General features: G+C 42.8%; 1 protein-coding gene across 1 annotated transcript in view; it reads left to right on the plus strand.

Moving 5' to 3' along the window:
* The first annotated feature begins 10,287 nt into the window (after window positions 1-10,287).
* si:dkey-118j18.2 (uncharacterized) overlaps window positions 10,288-20,219 on the plus strand; it is a 54,312-nt gene continuing 44,380 nt past the window's right edge. Inside the window, exon 1 of the mRNA XM_068001003.1 lies at window positions 10,288-10,558. The gene's annotated coding sequence lies outside the window, so the exon portion shown is untranslated. The remainder of the gene's footprint in view (window positions 10,559-20,219) is intronic.

The following is a 20,219-nucleotide window of genomic DNA, read 5'->3' on the forward strand; positions in this document are numbered from 1 at the left end:
GACTGGCACCGAGCGCGGGGGGGGGGGGGGGGAGCGAGACTGGCACCGAGCGCGGGGGGGGGGGGGGAGCGAGACTGGCACCGAGCGCGGGGGGGGGGGGGGGGGGGGGAGCGCGAGACTGGCACCGAGCGGTTGTAACGGTCAGTAACGGACACCCGTCCCACTCATCCCAACCCAAGTATAAACCGCACCGGCCTCAACCTCCAGCAAAATAAACACAGTACATCAACAGCCGAAAAGACAGACGTTGCCCCCAGCTGGTTGTCAGCACTAATGTAGATCACTCCTGGCAGTCGACGAGGTAGATTTTCTCGGAATAGTTTAATTCCGTGTTTCCCCCCCCCCTTAAAAAAAAATCACATTTTTGACCGCTGTCGCTCCAGGGTGAAACCGGTCAACGGAAACAGTTTGTTTTGTCACGTTAGATAAACCAGGTGAACTTTCCCAAATTAAAGCAAACGCCTCGGCTTTGCGGTAACCAGCTGCTTTTAGATCTGCTCACGTGACGGCAACGACCGGGAAGACTATTTTTCTTCTCACAGACAAGATGCCTGGAGCCCCTTCCTGTGTTGAACCCGGAGGAAGATGGCGGCGGTAACGGCAGCAAAATTCAACGCAAGGACTGTGTTTAAAAACATTAGTAGGAACCGACCGCACTGACACAGCGCGAGGGGGATGATGATACGGGACGGACACGCGCGCGCGCCCACGAATAAGATTGAGGAGTGCGCACGCTGCTGGTCGAACTGGGATTGCACATTGAAGACGGAGTTTGGTAATTGTATATAACAATTTGTAGTGGAAGTAGATACTTCAACACTTATCGAATGATTCAGCTATTCCAGAAAAGAAGAGAACGCAGAGATGGTTGGAAGGCAGTAAGCAAAGGTTAGGGGGTAAAGACTGGAAAGATGCGTCCCATAAAGTATTTGATCATCTCAAACTGTGTGTATTCATAAAATTCATTTGGATCTATGTGTATTCATCAAATCCCATTAGCAGTTAGATATTTATCAAGTTTGAAGTGCTGTAGAGATGGTTATGCGTTGAGGAACTTCATCAAAATGAAATAAAATCTGGTCAATAGATGTCACTCCAGAATCTCGTGGAGAGATGCTTATTATGTATCCTCGCAGAACATGAACAGTTTAACATGGTTGGTAGATGTGAAGTTTTTTTCCTTGTAGATATAATGGCATTCCATGGTGCATTAACAAGTTGCTTATAGTTTCCAAATAATGGGAGAGAAGGGGCTATGGATCTGTTCCAGCATAGAAAGAACTTGCATTGATATAGCACATTTCATGACCTCAGGATGTCCCAAAACGCTTTATAGCTAATGATTTTTTTAAGTGTAGTCACTGTTGTAATGTGAAAAGTGGCAACTAACTTGCACACATCAAGGTCCCACAAACAGCATTGAGATAAATGACAAGATGATCTGTTTTAGTGATGTTGGTTGAGGGATAAATGTTGGCCAAGACACCAAGAAACACCCTGCTCTTCTTTGATACGTGCCATTCTGACTTAGAGTTGAGAGTGTTGCCACTGAGCCAGGGCTGGCACCTATTTTGAGCTATCTTATATCAGCCATTGTGATCAAAACAAGTTGTTGGCATGATGCTGGCACAAGTACTGTTGACATAAAACAAAGACAACTGTATGGAAAATAATACAGTACATAATACAGTAATACAATACCTGCACATTCCCCTCCAAGTCACACACCATCCCGACTTGGAAATATATCGCCGTTCCTTCGTCGTCGCTGGGTCAAAATCCTGGAACTCCCTTCCTAACAGCACTGTGGGAGAACCTTCACCATACGGACAGCAGCGGTTCAAGAAGGCGGCTCACCACCACCTTCTCACGGGCAATAGATGCTGGCCATGCCAGCGACGCCCACATCCCATGAACAAATAAAAAAAAAGTATGCAAGCAATACCATTATCTTTTATGAATTAAAGTTTAGAACTCAAATAAACCCAGTGGTGGGTGGGGGTGGGGAGTTCCAGATATATCTGTGAATTTGGCAATTCATACGTGTAGTATTTAGCAATGACTAGCTAACTGGCTGAAATTTACTTTTAATTAAAAGGCACATGTGGTCTGGAGATAAATAATGAAATATATAGGTAAAGACCAGGCTATAATGAACACTTTCGCAGCTGGAGTTTCCTCTGCTGCTCATCTTCCTGGTCTCCCACAATTACCACACGTCATTTTTTTCAGTCTTAGTTCTATTACAACAGTTTAGAGATGGAGTCATGATCTTGAGAAGAGAGTGGGCAGTAGCGACGTATTCTGAAAAGTCAGTTCTGGGAATAGGAAACTTGAACATTATTGAATGGATAAGAAAGCTAAACAGTTCGAAAAACAAGTATTCCAATTGGAATATTAAGATTACAATTTAGCCCAGGACACTGAATTGGTGGCATTAACCATGGTAGAGGGCATTGCTTCAGACCTCTCTAGCTCCTTGCGATTACTAGTGTTACTTCAAATCTACTTGCTGGAGATAATTCAGTTTACCATGCTTCCGAAAGCAACAATCGCATCTTACAAATAATTTGTTTTGAGAGCCCATATTTCTTTTTATTTAAAACAAAACTCTTCAACTGAGATATGAAGATCTGGGCTCTCTAAGCTTGGTTTATATGTTATTGTGATTTCTACTTTCATTTTTCTTAAATCTACTTCCAGCAGAGAAAGCCACACATGGCAGTTTCCTATAATCTATTAACCAATTCACAGAAAAATTGATCAAATTGCAGAATTAGATCCCCAAAACAGAGGTAGAAATCCTGGAATCCTGTGTGATAATAATGGAATTTGGCCTATTCAGTCACTGTAACTCAATGGTTCTGTTAATTACCTTTATCGCTATTTGCAGAAATATGTGGGGACAGCTCAAGAGCCATCTCCCATCAATAAATGAACTCTTCCAAGCTGTATGTGGAACAGACTTAATAAAGAAGAGAGTTGATTTAGGGTTAATTAACACCTTCAAAAGGGAGCTGGATAAAGATCTGTTGAGAAGGGGGGGGGGGGTTTGAGCATTATAGAGGTATTAACAATACTGCTTGTTTTTTTTCAGGGGAGGTAGGGAAGGGAGAGTGTTCCTAAAGTTGAGGATTAACAGATTGTGGTGAGGGGCTGAGGACATGTAATCATAGATGAACTCTGGAAGGAGTAGGCTTGATGGGCCAATTGGCCTTTTCTCACTGCGTATGTGGTCATGCCAAAATGAAAACTTGGTTAAAAGTGCCACTGAATTTGTCATATTGGATATATCTATACGCATTCACTGACCTGATACCACTGATGCAGTTGCTCTAAATCACTGATTTTCTTCAATTATCAGGGTGACTAAGTCACATCTCTCAGTAACTGCAAGAAGAAATAGCTTCAGTCAATTACCTATCAGATATTACCTGGCAGTGGTAGTCTTGCATTGATAAAGTTGAGCATTAGCAACAGCTTAAAAGGAGGTGGTCAATCATTAAAATTTGCACTTGCCATTGGAAGAATGATGATCAGGGCTCCTTGCATACAGCTTTGCCTTCCTCAACTTCAGTGAAAAGTGACATCAGTCTGCATTGGTAAAAATAGTTTATACTGTATTCAGTGTATTATAATCTGTTATTTTTTCCTCATATTTTGACAGCATTTCTGTGCCCCCTCTTTCTCTCTCTTTAACTATTTCAATATCCTTTTTCTGTATTTCTCTTCACAGTGAGTACTTTGTCCTTGCTTTTTTTCACTGGAGAGTGACAGAAAGGAAAAGAATGCCATTGAAGATGAAGTCTTCTCCAAATAAGATTTTATTAGAGGACTTCCACTATTTACTATGGATGCTGGAATAGCCACACTGGCATAGAGTTCTCTTGCTCTCCAGCAAGTTAAAGCAAGACAAGTGCCAGGAATTACAAACAAAGTCCACACAAATGTAGGACTACAATCTGAGGCTCAAGGCTTCTACCAAATGCAGACGAGATTGTAGGCCTGCTGTTTAGTCACTGTGGTACTCCTGTTACCTTTGGATCCTTCTTCTGCAGTTCCCCAGACACATGCAAAAAGTAATATTAGAACCACACTGTCATGATAGTGTCCATCCTGTCATCAGTAATTTTTTTTTTAAATGTGGTAACTGCTTGTGTTGATTCATTTAATACTGTTCCACCTACAGATTTAAGAACTGATTGAAAAAGGAACAGTGGGTCAGTTGTTCCATTTGAATACAAAAATTTGGTAGGAAACACCTGATTAAATGGGATCCGTTTTACAATCAAGTCCAGCAGACTTATAAACAAAAACAGAATGCCAGACACACTCAGTAGGTCAGTCAGCACCTGTGGAGAGAACAGACAAGTTAATGTTTCAGGTGTGGGCCTATCATCAGAACTGGCAGATTTTATAGCTACTTGTATGTTTCTGTAACTAATGCAAATTTCAAATGTAAAATTACAGGGAATCTTCATTTAAAGTTTGATTGTTATTGTGGCATATTGTAGGACCCATCCAGTTTCAATTCAAAAAATGTCTACATTTTATCTCACATGAATTCACAGTTTGTTCTAGGCACTGGAATGTTTCAAATGTTAGCCATGGCTGCTGTGATTGTTAAAAGTTTCTTTGTCTTAGTTTGATTTCTAGTAGGCAAAGTGAAATTTACCCCTCAGTCTGGGAGCATTGTATATTAATTTGTGGCGTTTGATAAAGCACTACAGAATAGACCAGTTTGCAAACTTGTAAAGGGGGCGGTGGCAGCATGGATATGAAATTGGCTAAGAGACAGAAAGCAGAGAGTAGTGGTGAACAGTTGTTTTTCAGATTGGAGGGAAGTAAACAGCGGTGTCCCCCAGGGGTCGGTATTAGGACCACTACTCTTTTTGATATATATTAATGACCTGCACTTGGGTATACAGGGCATAATTTCAAAGTTGGAGATGACACAAAACTCGGAAATGTAAACAGTGAAAAGGATAGCATCAGACTGGTGAAATGGAGAGACTATAGAAGCTGGGGTTGGATAAATATTTAAAGGGGGAAAAATTGCAGGGCTATGGGAAAAGGGCAAAAGAATGGGACTTATTGCTCTTTTAAAGAGCAGGCACAGGCACGATAAGCTGCATGGCCTCCTTCTGTGCTGTATGATTATGATTAATGACAAATTTACATTGACCCTATTAACTGCATTGTTGGTTTCTGAAAAAGGCAATAATATAAAACCCTCTGCCTGGAATTTGAATTTAATTATGTCAAATCCTTTTTAACTCGTGAGTGCTTGTTGAAGTTCTTTACATCTCCAGTTCTTTTTGTGTCTCAGCTATCACTGCAAGCAGAATTAAAAGTGGGACAATTTTTGATCAATTGCATAAGATATCTTTATCTTCCACTGTGCAAGCTTGAACATTAAGGAAAAGAGTATATATTCTAGCTGGTGTAGCACTATGATTTAATGGGGCTGCATGAGGTTCATTTCTAACAGTTTTTATTATAATGGGCTCATGTTCAAAAGTTACAGAAGAGAGCTAGTAATACTAGAGCTAGAATTTGTATTATTTGAAACAGATGGTGTAGGTAGGAACTGTATTGCTAACCTGCTGCTTTAGTTTTTGCTTCTGTATCATTTTACTTACAATAAATCTGGTTATTAGTTTTTAACCTGAGAATGGTCTGTCAGCATGGTGATGCCACCAATTCAGAGAGAACTGGAAGACAGAATGGGTTAGCTCTACTATTTCTGGTGCATACTATTAACATTATGGTTCATTGTTCACACTGGCATGTTACCTCAGGCATGGTTAGGCCTGCAGGAAGTGAGGTTTTGCCTATAGAAGCCGACTTTTTGCATTGACCATAAGACCATAAGAGATAAGAGCAGGAGTAGGCCATTCGGCCCCTCAAGCCTGCTCCACCATTTAATGAGATCATGGCTGATCTGATTTTTACTCCCTTGCTGATCAAAAATTTGTCTAACTCAGCCTTGAATGTATTCAATGATTCAGCCTCCACAGCTTTTTGGGGTAAAGAATTCCAAAGATTCACGACCTTCTGGGAGAAGAAAGTCCTCCTCATTTCCGTCTTAAACAGGTGACCCCTTATTCTGAGACTATGCCCCCTAGTTTTAGATTTCCCCCATGAGGGGTAACATCCTCTCAGCATCTACCCTATTGAGTCCCCTCAGAATCTTGTATGTTTCAATAAGATCTCCTCTCATTCTTCTAAACTCCAATGAGTATAGACCCAACCTGTTCAATCTTTCCTCAACCCTTCCATACCCGGAATCAACCTAGTGAACCTTCTTTGAACTGCCTCCAATGCAAGTATGTCCTTCCTTAAATAAGGGCAGTACTCCAGGTGTGGCCTCACCAGCACCCTGTACAGTTGTAGCATGACTTCCCTGCTTTTATACTCCATCCTCCTAGAAATAAAGGCCAATATTCTGTTTGCCTTCCGGATTACCTGCTGCACCTGTATGTTGACTTTTTGTGTTTCATGTACGAGGACACCCAGATCCCTCTGTACTGCAGCATTTTGTAATATTTCTCCATTCAAATAATATTTTGCTTTTTTATTTTTCCTCCCAAAGTGGATGACTTCACATTTTCCCACATGATATTCCATCTGCTAAATTTTTGCCCATTCACTTAACCTGTCAATATCCCTTTGCAGACACTTTGTGTTCTGAGTATGAGTAAAAGTATTGAGAAACCCAAATAGTAACAATTATCAGCAACTATTGCACATTTTTATTGTATTTATTTTAAAAAGACAAATGTAAAAAATTGATATTAAATATTTTAAATTTGCCACTTGGACAGTTTGATACACATTTTATTTTCTATCAACCTCCCTAATTGCTTTTCAAAGTGGTTTATGTTTCAAACATGACTTCATCAGCAACCCAACTTTTATCTGTAAATTGAATTGTCTTTAATAGTTTAAAAATTGCATACAAGTATGACAACTTTTGAGAGAAGGGAATGTAGTATGCTGAAAGTTAGCCCTACTAGCGAGCTCTCAAACCCTATACTCCATTTTATAGGGATGTATACCTAATCTCAGTATTTTGAGATTATCGTTGTTAGTATTTCTAAGAATACACGGTCATCATTTTGACAATCCATTACTCAAAAAGAAAAACACAAAGAAATTACAAATGCTGGAAATCTGAAATAAAAAACAAAACAAATACAGGGAATACTGGTCAAACTGCCTCCGTGGAAAGAATAAACAAGTTTACATTTCATCTGTAACCCTTTCTCAGAACTGGAAAAATAAAAAATGAGCACCATTTAAATAGCAGAACAAAAAAGAGGGGGGAGTGAGAGCAGATACACACCAGAGAGTAAGTATGGATTGAATGACCCGTGATAGGCTTAAAGTAAAGAACATGGCATAAACACATAAGACAAACAAATAATGTGTAAATAATTAAATGGTGGGATAAGTCAGGTCTGAAACTGAAACAGGAGACGCTGGCAAAGTGGAATCGGATCTAGCAGCTAAGAAGAAAAGTCAGCCGACACGAAGGATGCACACCTCCCAACCAGCGTTGTTCAATTGTCAGCCGATCTCCCGGACTTATTGAAGTTAACGTCACGGTGGAAGGCTGCAGAGTTCCTAACGGTGTTGTTCCTTACTTTTAAGTTATTTAAGGTATTTTTAATGTGGCATTTTTGGAAGTAGAATCACTAATATAACTATTTCTGCCAATTGCCGTTTTGACGTGAAAACACATTGTTAGCAAGATAGCAGCAATGTTGCTTTGCATGTGAGTGGTCGGGCTGTACTCTTGCACATTACCGATCACCTGCCGCAGCCCAATAATGCAGCACGCCTAACGTTTTTCATTTTTACTTAATACTGATCAATGCCTATATATAATAAATCAGTAAACTGATAAATTATTGTCACTCAAAATCGACCAACTGCCCACGTTAACCCACGTGATTTCCCCGACTCTCCGGATTTCCGAGTCTCTATGTTTGGTATCTCAATTCCACATGCAGACATCATCTGCTGTGGTCGGTAGCATTAGCTTTCTCCTCTTTCCAGTAGGGAAACTATAAAGACCGTTTTATGACCTGCGTGAAATAAGGCAAAATAAAATATTTGCTCAGTAAAAGAGAGTAAGTGAACAAATGTGCGAAACGTTTTTTTTTTGTCGCAACGTGGAATTCCCATTTTCACGTGGAAAATGTAACGTTACCCTATCCCCACGATTTTCATCTGGATTGAAAAAATATCAACCATGTCAAAAGCCATAACCGTCGCTATACTCTCACCCTGGAATAGCCGCAGGATAAAGAGGCTGTAGTTGGGATCGGGCTGTATTAAGATATTGGAAACATGTGTTGAGAGTATAGAATCATAGATAGGTTACAGCAGGGAAGGAAGCAATTTTGCCCCTCGAGTCAGCGCCGGCTCTATGCAAGAGCAATCCAGTTGGTCCCACTCCCCCGCCCTATCCCCATAGTCCTGCAATTTTTTTTCCTTTCAAGTATTTACGCAGTTCCCTTTTGAAGGCAATAATTGAATCTGCCTCCACTACCCCCTCCGGCAGTGCATTCCAGATCCTAACCACTCACTATGTTTAAAAAAAAGTTTCTCCTCATGTCACCTTTGGTTCTTTTGCCAATCACCTTAAATCTATGTCCTCTGGTTCTTGAACCTTCTGCCAATGGGAACAGTTTCTCTCTATCTACTCTGTCTAGACCCTTCATGATTTTGAGTACCTCTATCAAATCTCCTCGCAACCATCTCTGTTCCAAGGAGAACAACCCCAGCTTCTCCAGTCTATCCGCGTAACTAAAGTCCATAATCCCTGGAATCATTCTAGTAAATCTTTTCTGCACCCTTTCTAAGGCCTTCACATCTTTCCTAAAGTGCAATGCCCAGAACATTTCTTCAGTTGTGGTCGAACCAGTGTTTTGTAAAGGTTCATCATGACGTCCTTGCTTTTATACTCTATGCCCCTATTTATAAAGCCCAGGATCCCGTATGCTTTTTTAACTGCTTTCTCAACCTGCCCTGCGCCTTCAACCATTTGTGCACATGTACTCCTAGATCGTTCTGTTCTTGTACCCCTTTTAGAGTTGTGCCCTCTAGTTTATATCACCTCTCCTCGTTCTTCCTGCGGAAATGTATCACTTTGCATTTTTCTACGTTACATTTCATCTGCCACGTGTCTGCCTATACCACCAGCCTGTCTATATCCTCTTGAAGTCTATCACTGTCTTCCTCACTGTTTACTACCCTTCCAAGTTTTGTGTCATCTGCAAATTTTGAAATTGTGCCCTGTACACCCATGTCCAAGTCATTAATATATATCAAGAAAAGCAGTGGTCCCAGCACTGACCCCTGGGGAACACCACCGTACACCTCCTTCCAGTCCAAAAAACAACCGTTAACCACTACTCTTTGTTTCCTGTCACTTAGCCAATTCTGCATCCATATTGCTACTGCCCCCTTTATTCCATGGGCCACAATCTTGATGATAAGCTTACCATGTGGCACTTTGTCAAATGCCTTTTGAAAATCCATAAACACCACATCAACTGCATTGCCCTCATCTACCTTCTCTGTTACCTCATCAAAAAGCTCTATCAGGTTAGTTAAACACAATTTGCCTTTAACAAATCCACGCTGGCTTTCCCTAATCAATCCACACAGTTAATTCTGTCCTAGATTATGGTTTCTAAAGGGTTAAACTGACTGGTCTATAGTTGCTGGGTTTATCCTTACACCCTTTTTGAACATGGGTGTAACATTTGCAATTCTCCAGTCCTCTGGCACCACCCCGTATCTACGGTTGAGAATAGATAAATGAATAGAATATATATTATGTAAGGCTTAAAAGCTCTTTCAGAGCAAGCGGAGGCTGTCGCGTTCGGAGACTTAAACTGTTAATATCAGACAAATGTTTCAAGCAGTGACAGGTGTGTCTATTTCTAACAGCGACGTAAAGGGGTAATCTTTAAACAAAAGCTGTGACACTTGATAGGTTGCGGATGTATTAATTGCTGTGTCTTAAATCAAGTAATGCCGATTAAGTTTTAAATATATATATACACTTTTAATCATGAATGATATTAGCGACGAATATGCAAAACAATCAAAATGATCTCAGACTTTACGCAGTGTAATCGATGCAATCGGGACATTTGTAGTTTGGTTTCGCCAGTCCAGGTGCGGCAGTACAGAGAGGAGGCTTTCCGACAGGTCAAGCAGACGGAGTGTTCTCTCTTGCTCCCCGCGCGTCCTTGTCGCTCCTTCCCTCACGCTGCTTAACCTCAGATTTGCGAAAGCACAAGCTGCAGACGTAATTAGCGGCAGTAACAAGGCACGGTCGAAGGGGGTCGGGCTAGAAAATGTCGTCAAATCTCTTCTGAACAGTACCACATTGGCTTATTGACTTTGCATCAGGAGGAGGCAACAGCAAACAAAAATCTGACAAAAGACTGGTTCGCCAACCCTACTAATGTGAAAGGGAAAGAGGAAAAAAAATCACACAGGAGAGACGGAATCTGAGGGTGGACCTGACTTTAATGTAAGTGAAGGAGGAGAAAAATGGGATCCGCTGGGTTACTTTGCAACAAATAATTCTTTCCTTTGTTACCTCTGTGGGAGACAGAGAGGGTGGAACGCAGTCCATTGTCTAACGAATGGAGAGTATTCCATTCCAGAACCTAGAGACAGGGGCAGAGTCTACCCTTACTATTATCCAGTTTTTGGGGGGAGTCCCGCAGGTTTTGCACAAGTAAAAGTAATGCTAGTAAATGTTGTTCTTGTTTTCCTCTCCGAAATGCCTGGAAATCAAAAGTGAAATTTTGAGTAAGGGCGGATGAGTAGTTTGTCGTTTTTTTTGTACTTAAAGGTTTGTAAAACAACTAACAAAAATGGTCTCGTCTAGTCAAAAGCTTTTTAAGAATGTTTAACGATAATTATGGTGTTCAAAATTTGTTTCTAATTTTTTGACAAGTGCCCATTCCAACGAAATTCTAAACATTTGTGTGGGTTAATCTGAAGACTGTGATAACTGCAATGATGCTTTGACATATATGCATGCTCTTACCTGTTGGGCAAAGAGGTAGAAAACAAAAACACACAAGCAACTGGAGCCAATTATATTTTTAATATGTGAAAACACCAATTTGAACTTTGTGTTAAATATAGTAAAGTTGACCAAAGTTTTTGGTACAGCAATGAAAAACAAGACATCTCTTAAGAGGTCCTATGTATTAAAAGGTGAAGCATGTAAATGTTCTGTTATTTTATTGTTTTATAGTTTAGTATAGTAAAATCATCTTGAAGGTTCAGTTTAAAAATAATAAAAATCTAGAGCAGCTGTAGTTAAGTGTTATATCAGATTGTCTTTATTAAGCATTTGTTTGTCAATATGCTGTAATTTGATTTACAATTTACAATAAGTATGTATATTAGACTACAATGGTTCTGACTTTAGTTGCTTTCTGAAAGACAAAAGCATCATCAGATTTGAAATTGCATTGTAAAGTGGGGTGTGCCTTTATTTTTATAAACATCAGAAAAGTTTTGAGACTGTGTTCTGTTCATTAATTTAAATCATTGCAGTACAGAAGTGCCTGATCGGGTAATCGGGCTTTTCCTGTGTATAAACTGAAGATGGGCTTTCCGAAGCTGGGCTTTCCCTCCAGCTATTACTTATGCACTTCCTGTTTGAAGTGAGTGGAGCAGTACTTCTGGCAATTCTGAAAATGAAAAGAGTGTGTGGGCAAATTAGTAGTTTAGTGTGGGAAGTTGTAATTAAACTGAAAAATATATCTTGAAGCATAAAGCATAGAAGGAGGCCATTCAGCCCATTGTGCCTATGCCGGCACTTTGAAAGAGCTATCCAATTACTCCCACTCCCCTGCTCTTTCCCCATAGCTCTGCAAATTTTTCCTTTTCAGTTTTAAAATTTCTTGCATTTTGAGAAGTGAAATTCCAATTTATCTTAGTAAGTTCATTATTTCAGCTAATCTTCCAGGGCAGTGGTCCATATGGAGATTTAGTTATTCTTCCACAGCGGAGGATAAATCAGTGGGTTGGTCACCCCAAGCTAGTCTCAAATTTCATAGCGTTTGGAGGACTGAGATGAGATCACCTCTAGAAATGAGTGTGTAGGTCTAAAGGGCAAGAAAAAGTCATGTTTTTTAATTCAGATTTTTTTTTCTTCTAATAATGCACATTGGATTTAATGGTTTGGCGTGTGTGCTTGCTTGCACGACTTCTGCTCATCATTCAGTGGTGCCTACACACCCCTAAAAGTACTATAAATATTTTGCCATCGTATAATCTTTACAGTGCATCAAAATGTTAGTCACTGACTCTTGGGCTGTAGGAGGGAGTAGGTGTACAGATCTGGGTCAGACGATAGGAACTTAAACAAAATTGGAATGGGTTCAGGGAGGGACGTGAGTATAGATGTAAAGAGTTCTCTGCACATGTAAATGTCAGCCCTTTAAAGTGTGATAAGCTTAATTCTAAAAATTGTATATAAAGGTGTATGTACCATTTTCTGCTCCAGCCTTGCAGTGAGATGTCTGGACTATCTGTGAGCCTCCCCCTGCAGGATGGCTGAGATCAGTAGTGCTGAGGATCAAATCTGTGTCCCTCCAGTTTCCAGTACTGCATGCAGATGCAGCACACTAAGCTACTGTTTAAATTTTTTTAATACATGTTATAATTGTATTTTTATAGCTCCATTGCACAGTGATGCCAATGATTTAAAAACAAATACCTGGAGTTTTTAAATGCACAGTATTACTTCACTGATATAATGGGGAATATATTTTTTAAAAAGCTTGGTCTCTGCCCTTTCCAATTGTTTCCCCGATTTAAGAGGGTGAGTGGGTCACGAGTAAATTTTTTTTTTAAATATACTTTATTCATAAAATTTGCAGCAGTACATACAATACAGTTGTCATATCACTTTCCAAACGTACACAATACAGATTATACAATTTGCAGGTTACGTGAAGTACAGCTCAATGAACACATTGGACATAATTACAATTCATGACACTCTAGGGTGTCTCATTGCATCATACTCAACACGGATTATTGCTTACAGATTCATTTCTGGTCCATTTCAGATTCATTATAGGTACATTACAGCAATTTGAATTTTACATTCTGCCCGAGGGGGTTTTTCCCTGATTGCAGCCCCTCGGTTTACAATGGCGGGAAGGCTCTAAAAGGTTGCCTTTCCCCACAGGGCCTTTGCGGCGGCCGCACCCATCCTCAGTGCATCCCTCAGCACGTAGTCCTGGACCTTGGAATGTGCCAGTCTGCAACACTCGGTCGAGGACAGCTCCTTGTGCTGAAAGACCAGCAAGTTTCGGGCAGACCAAAGGGCGTCTTTCACCGAGTTGATGGTCTTCCAGCAGCAGCCGATGTCCGTCTCAGTGTGCGTCCCCGGGAACAGCCCGTAGAGCACAGAAACCTGTGTTACGGAACTGCTCGGGACGAACCTGGACAGATACCACTGCATCTCTCTCCAGACCTTCTTTGCAAAGGCACATTCCATAAGGAGATGGGTGACGGTCTCGTCTCCACCGCAGCCTCCTCTGGGACAGCGCGCGGTGGCGCTGAGAGCCCGGGAGTGCATGAAGGATCTGACTGGAAGGGCCCTTCTCACCACCAGCCAAGCTAGGTCTTGGTGCTTGTTTGAAAGCTCTGGCGATGAGGCGTTCTGCCAAATGACATTGACAGTCTGCTCGGGGAACCAACCGACAGGATCCACCATCTCCTTTTCCCGCAGGGTCTCGAGGACGTTACGTGCGGACCACTTACTGATCGCCTTGTGATCAAAGGTGTTTTCCTGCACAAACCTTTCCACGAAGGACAGGTGGGGCGGAACGGTCCAACTGGACGGAGCGTTCCGTGGCAGCGTGGCCAGGCCCATCCTTCTCAACACCGGGGACAGGTAGAATCTCAGCACGTAGTGACACTTTGTGTTTGCGTACTGAGGGTCTATGCACAGCTTGATGCAGCCGCACACAAAGGTGGCCATCAGGATGAGGGCCACGTTGGGCACGCCTTTCCCCCCTTTCTCTGGAGATTTGTACATCGTGACCCTGCGGACACGGTCCATTTTTGATCTCCAGACAAAGTGGAAGATGGCTCGGGTGACTGTCGCGGCGCAGGAGCGAGGTATGGGCCAGACCTGCGCCACGTACAGCAACACCGAGAGCACCTCGCACCTGATGACCAGGTTCTTGCCCACGATCGAGAGGGATCGTTGATCCCACAGTCCCAGTTTCTGCTTAACCTTGGAGATACGCTCCTCCCAGTTTTTGGTGCACGCCCCGGCCCCCCCCGAACCAGATCCCCAGCACCTTCAGGTAATCCGACCTGACGGTGAAGGGGACAAAGGATCGGTCGGTCCAGTTCCCAAAGAACATGGCCTCGCTCTTGCTACGATTTACCCTGGCCCCCGAGGCCAGTTCGAACTGGTCGCAGATGCTCATCAATCTGCGGACCGACAGCTGATCCGAGCAAAAGACGGCGACGTCATCCATGTACAGGGAGGCCTTGACCTGAGTGCCTCCGCTGCCTGGGATCGTCACCCCTCTTATGCCCGCATCCCTCCTGATGGACTCGGCAAAGGGTTCGATGCAACACACGAACAAGACGGAGGAGAGAGGACAGCCCTGCCTGACTCCAGATTTGATCGGAAAGCTTTCTGATTCCCACCCGTTGATTGAAACTGCGCTACTGATGTTTGTGTAGAGCAGTTGGATCCAATTGTGGATTCCCTCCCCAAACCCCATTTTGGAGAGCACGTCCATCATGTACGTGTGGGATATTCTGTCAAAGGCCTTCTCCTGGTCCAGGCTGATCAGGCAGGTGTTCACCCCCCCTGTCCTGTACGTAGGCAATCGTATCCCTGAGTAGCGCCAGGCTATCAGAGATCTTCCTGCCGGGTACGGCGCAGGTCTGATCGGGGTGGATCACCACCTCCAGGGCTGACTTGACCCGATTGGTGATGACCTTGGACAGAATTTTGTAGTCCACGTTAAGTAGTGAGATGGGTCGCCAATTTTTGATTTCTTCCCTCTCCCCCTTCCGTTTGTAGATGAGGGTGATGATGCCTTTCCTCATGGAGTCTGACATGCTGCCTGCCAGAAGCATACCCCCGTACACTTCCAGCAGGTCTGGGCCTATCCAGTCCCACAGAGCCGAGTACAACTCCATCGGTAAGCCGTCGCTTCCGGGAGTCTTACTCTTCTCGAAGGATCGGACGGCCTTTGTCAGTTCGTCCAGAGTTAGCGGGTGATCCAGACTCTCCCGCTTGCTGTCGTCTAGAACCTCCGTGATAGACGACAAGAAGGAGTGGGAGGCCGCGCTGTCTGTGGGCTTCGCGTCGTACAGTCCGGCATAAAAGGATTTGCAGATCCTCAGTATGTCGGGCTGCGAGGACGTGACCAAGCCGTTCTCTTCCTTCAGGCTGCTGATCACAGAGCTCTCTCTGTGCACCTTTTGGAAGAAGAAGCGCGAGCAAGTCTCGTCCTGCTCCACGGAGCGGACTCTGGACCGGAAGATGATCTTGGAGGCCTCGGAGGCAAAGAGCGAGGCTTGCTGGTCCTTCACCTCTCTGAGTTCCTCCCCGACATCGATCCCCATCGACTGCAGCAGGAGAAGATTCTGCATGCTTTTCTGGAGTCGGGACGTTTCCCTCTGCCTCTCTCTCGCCTTCTGAACACCTTTGAGGATGAAGAACCTCTTGATGTTCGCCTTGATGGCTTCCCACCAGTGCACTGGGGAATCAAAGAGGGGCTTTACGGTTCTCCAACCTTTGTAATCCCTCGTCAGTTCCTCAATGTTTCCCGGGGTCAACAGTTTCACGTTCAGCTTCCATGTCCCCCTGCCCACTCTCTGATCGTCCTGTAGGTGACAGTCGGCCAGGAGGAGGCAGTGGTCAGAGAAGAACACCGGTGTGACCTTGGTGGATCTGACCTTGAGCTTCGGGGATACAAACACGAGTACAAATGCTGCTCCTAAACCAGCAGGCATGAATGGTTCTGGAAGAAGGATAAGACCTGTAGCTTGCTTTGTAGTACTCCTTCATTCCCTCTGGTGAAAGGTCTAGCATCTGCTTGATGCCCGCAAGCCCCACCCCCTCTCCTGATTTAACAGATTGTTAACTGAATGAATCAGTATTATAATTGCAGAAATAAAGGAATGAAATACAGTAGAATTTGCAGCTGTACAAGTGCAGTATGCTTGTATCTAATACTTGTTAGGATTTCAGTGAAACATTGATTGGTTTGTGAAATATTCACGTGGATGCACTGTGGGCATTTCTTACTATTGGGATTTTAATAAAGCATGACGGTGAATGCATGAAATCTTTGTACCACGCCCACTTCAACCAGGAAAAACATGCAGCGGTATAAGTATAGATTTTTCCATTCAAACGGGTTCTCTGAAGAGAGTGTTTTGAGCTTTAGAAAGAAATAACAAACTTTCATTTATGTAGCACGTTTCACGACCTCCGGCCCTCCTGAAGCAATTTACAGCCAATTAAGTACTTTTGAAGTGTAGTCACTTGTAATGTAGGGAAATGTGGCCCCCAATTTATGCACAGTAAGGTCCCACAAACAGCAATGAGATAAATGACAAGATAATCTGTTTCAGTGATGGTTGAGGGATAGATATTGGCTAGGTCATCAGAAGAACACCCCTACTCCTCTTCAAATAGTGTCCTGGGATCCTTTAAGTCCACCTGAAAGGGCAGATGGAGCATCGGTTTCACATCTCATCCGAAAGACGGCACTTCCAACAGTGCAGCACTCCCTTGGTACTGTGCTGGAGTGTCAGCCTAGATTATGTGCTCAAGGCTCTGGATAGCGGCTTGAACCCACAACCTTCAGACTCCGATGAGAGTGCTACCCACCTATAAAATACCAGACTGAAGTACTGGTGATTATAGGTCTTGTTAGTTGTGGGAACAAAGTGAACTAATGAATTAAAAGCACCACACACACAGCATAATGCACAACATTACTGATTTAAATGTCTTCCTATCCTGTCCGATCCTTCCGAGCTTCCTCCCTCTTCTCTCAACGGTTTAATGGCAGTTCCTATAAGTGGAATTTGTCCCATATGATCCAGGAAGGCTGTTTTCTACACCCTGTGCTCGAGATGTGTACCCAAAAGGCTAACAATTCTATGTGTTTATGATATGGGATGAAAAGTAATATTCTCTGGTATACTTACTGTGTTTTGGGGAAAAGAGAAGAATTCAATGATAACATTTAAGCATATAAATAAATGGCTGGCAACTTGGTGTTAAAACAACACTGCTAGCTTCATAAATAACTGGGAACATTACCAAAACAAAGGGACTGGTACAGGAGAAAGCGGGCTGCGCCTTCATCAAACAAGAACAAAGATTTGCTAGGAACATTGAGATAGCAATCTAAAATCATTCAAACTAGATGTCTGTGTCTAAATGCGCGATCTTCTTGGATATCCTTTCCACTGTGAGCCGGCAGTTTGTGGTGTCGATGGTAGTCATGATGTGGAGATGCCGGTGATGGACTGGGGTTGACAATTGTAAACAATTTTACAACACCAAGTTATAGTCCAGCAATTTTATTTTAAATTCACAAGCTTTCGGAGGCTTCCCCCTTCGTCAGGTGAACGATGTGAAAGCTGGGAAGGGAGGGTGTAGGAGGACAGGGAGATAACTGGATCCCACGTGAAATGGATCACAAGGAGGTGTGTGTGATCTCCCATGGTGTAGCACACCTGCTGTCTTCAGCTAAATAAAGGTTAGAGGGTAGGGAATAAATGGACCAGGACAGCAGATGTATTTAAGTCCCTATTGTCGTCACACATTCTGCAGCTTATTTTCTGTAATATTTTGGTTTTATATGATAGTTAAATAGCAAAACTTACCACAGTTTGAGAGGTGGAGGTGGAGTTGGTTGGAGGATAGGAGTGCCTTTTTATGCTGATGAGCTGAGAAATATAAAACTCAGGTGTTAGTGCCACCATTGGTGGGAGGGCAATATTAGTGTTAACTTTACATAGGTAATTACCATTATTAATGTGAACATACAAATTTATAATGGAAATAGTTTACACACAATTATGACAAAATATGACTACTGGAAATAAGTTTTGTAGACAAGAAGTGCGTGCAGATGTAAGGTTTTTAATACAATTTTCATTCAATTACTTTTCATACAAACATCTTCAGATTGAATACAATGGAGTCTTCATGGGCTAAAAGACTAAACAACAATTTTGCTATATTGAGGCTTAATGGTGAAACCCTTCATAGATGTTAACCTCAGGTTGGGTCTGCAATTTAATATAGCAATACTTAATCTGACATAATATTGGTTGTAGTGCCCGTGTCCCAGGATCAAACTATAGATAGAATTCTCCATGCAAGCTGAACTGCTGTTGGTGGTCTCCTAGGGAAAAGTTATGGAGACCAACAGATGGGAAGAACAGTTGCTAGCTGCAATGATTTACTTATTTAAGATTACCTGATTTGAAATTTCTGTGTGCTGGGGGGCTGGCCTAACAGTTGCCATTTGGAGCTGCGGTGTATGATGGGGCAATTTCAGAAAACATGGGAAATTTTGATCTGGTGATTCTAATAACCACACGCTGCTGTTTATAGCTGAACAGACCCACTCTGTTGCTGCTGTGGACTTTGCTCCCAATTCTTTTCCCAAGGTCATCTCTGCCTGCAGACAAGCAAAAATTTTGATATATCAAAGGTAATTTTCATAATTGTTTTATAATATTTATTGCCCATTCCTAGTTGCCCTGAAAGCACTAAAAGAAAGAAGAAAAAAGAACTTGCATTTATATAGCACCTTTCATGTCCTCAGGGCGTCCCAAAGCGCTTTACAGTCAATAATGTACTTCTGAAGTGTTTCACTGTTGCAGTGTAGGGAAACTCAGCAGCCAATTCGCACACAGCAAGCTCCCATGGCCATGAGATAATAGCCAGTTAATCTGCTTTTTTATTGATGTTGGTTCAGGGATAAAACTCCCCTGCTCTTCTTTGAAATAGTGCCATGGGATTTTTTTACACCACCTGAGAGGGCAGACTTGGTTTAACATCTCATCCGAAAGATGGCATCTCCAACAGTGCAGCATTCCCTCAATACTGGAGTGTCGGCCTGGATTATGTGCTCCAGGCCTGGATTGGGACTTGAACCCACAACCTTCTGACTTGGAGGTGAGAGTGCTGCCACGGCTGATTCCTAAGAGCCAACCTCCAAGGGTAGGCCTAGAGTCATGTGTAGGCTGGACCAGGTAGAAGGTGACGGGCACCTCCCTGAAGGACAGTAGTCAACCAGTTGTGTTTTTATGACAACCCAGCAGTTTTCATGGCCATTTTGTTTTCTTGGTGCCAGCCCACAATTAACCAGATTTATTCAATTCAATTTCTAAATTTGCCATGGTGAGACATGAACTCACAACCTCTGAGCTTGCTAGTTCACTAGGCCACTGTACACATTTATCTCTGAACCTGAGACTGCACTTAAGCTTTAGTATATTTACTATATCAAAGTTCAAGATGTCTAGCATCCATGATACAGTTGCTAATCCAACTGTTTCTGTTTCTGCTTCTGCAAATTCAACCAGTTTTTGTCTTTTCCTGCTCAAATCTTTGTTACCTTCAACAGGCCCTGTTTCTGAGACCTTTTGTGTGATTTGTACTGAACTGCTGACCACCCCACATCCCTTCCTGACCCCTGTGCTAGCTGACATTGTAAATGGTTCCCTCTCCTCAGGCACTGTCCACCTCATTTTTGGAACTGCTGCCATCAGCCTCTGCTGAAAAAACCCACTTCAATCCCTCTCACTACCACCCAATTTCCAGCCTCCCAGTCCTCTCCAAGGTCCTTGAACATGTTGTCACTTATCAGATCCATGCCGATCACCACAACTTCCTGTTTGAATCCAACCAACAGGATTTCGCCCCTCCCACAGTGTTAAAATGGCCCTAAACAAAGTCACAAATTACATCTCTGTGACTGTGGTGCATTATCCCAACTCAGTCTCTATTTCAGCCTTTGACATGATCGATCACACCATCCTCCTCTATTGTTCAGATTGGTGGGATGACCATTGCTTGTCTCCATTCTTACCTATTTGGTTGTAGCCTTGCATCTCTTGCAGTGGCTTCTTTTCCCACCCCCATTGTGTCACCT

Source organism: Heptranchias perlo, chromosome 2 (genome assembly GCF_035084215.1).
Source record: "Heptranchias perlo isolate sHepPer1 chromosome 2, sHepPer1.hap1, whole genome shotgun sequence".
Classification (NCBI taxonomy): domain Eukaryota; kingdom Metazoa; phylum Chordata; class Chondrichthyes; order Hexanchiformes; family Hexanchidae; genus Heptranchias; species Heptranchias perlo.